The sequence below is a fragment of the Cebus imitator genome, unplaced genomic scaffold (assembly GCF_001604975.1).
Source record: "Cebus imitator isolate Cc_AM_T3 unplaced genomic scaffold, Cebus_imitator-1.0 Scaffold455, whole genome shotgun sequence".
Lineage (NCBI taxonomy): Eukaryota > Metazoa > Chordata > Mammalia > Primates > Cebidae > Cebus > Cebus imitator.
This window is the reverse complement of record NW_016107770.1, coordinates 1,977,315-1,978,540: the sequence shown is the minus strand read 5'-3', so window position 1 is coordinate 1,978,540 and position 1,226 is coordinate 1,977,315.

Below are 1,226 nucleotides of genomic sequence, written 5' to 3'. Positions count from 1 at the left end.
GAACAGCATCTCCAAGGCGCATTCATTTTTCTTTTCAGGATTAGCGCTTCATACAGAAGCAAGGGGCTGGTTTCCCTGCACATGGAGCAGCTTTTTTCTATGTTTCTTTGTAAAAGACCACAAAAAAGCAACCACGTTCTCTTTCCATAAATCAAGGCCAGAAGGGAGCTGCCAACACCTGACCTCATGGGTGCCAATGAGCTGTAGTTACATACCAAGAGGAAATTTATTGAGTCATCTCCTTAAGATGACGTGCTGGTTGTTTAGTGTGAGTTCCACTGATTCTATAGTGAAATCATCGCTTTCCTGCCATCATATTTGTTTGTTTGTTTGTTTGTTTTTGAGACAGAGCCTCATTTTTGTTGCCCAGGTTGGAGTGCAGTAGCATGATCTCAGCTCACTGCAACCTCTGCCTTTTGGGTTCAAGCGAATCTCTTACCTCAGCCTCCCCAGTAGCTAGGACTACAGGCATATGCCACGACTCCCGGCTAATTTTTGTATTTTTTGTAGAGACGTGGTTTCACCATGTTGCCCAGGCTGGTCTCAAACTCCTGGTCTCAGGTGATCCGCCCACCTCAACCTCCCAAAGAGCTAGGTTTGCAGGCATGAGCCACTATGCATGGCCCCTGCAGTCATTTTATGAACATTAACAGTGTCAATGTTGCCTAGCTTTCCCACACAGTATCATATCTGTGTAACACATGATGCAGGCAGGGAAGCAGAACTACAAAGATAGCTGAAGCTATAGATATAAATGTAGATATGAATACTGATAGATACTCATATATATATATCCTCTTTATACATGTATGATTGCTAAAAATATATGAAATCTATTTCTAGAGGGAGCAAGAGAGGGAAAGCTAGAGAGCTATCTATCTATCTATCTATCTATGCATGTATTCCATCCATTCATTCATCCATCCATCCATCCATCTACCTCTTCATCTATACATCTGCATTAGTCCATTTTTTTTCACACTGCTATAAAGAACTGCCCAAGACTGGGTAATTTATAAAGGAAAAAGGTTTAATTGGCTCACAGTTCCACATGGCTGGGGAGGCTTCAGGAAACTTATAATCATGGCAGAAAGTGAAAGGAAAGCAAGTCACCTTGTTCACATGGCAGCAGGACGAAGTGCCCAGGGAAGGGAGAAGAGACCTTTATAAAACCGTTAGATCTTGTGAGAACTCACTGTCATTAGAACAGCATGAGGGAAGTAACA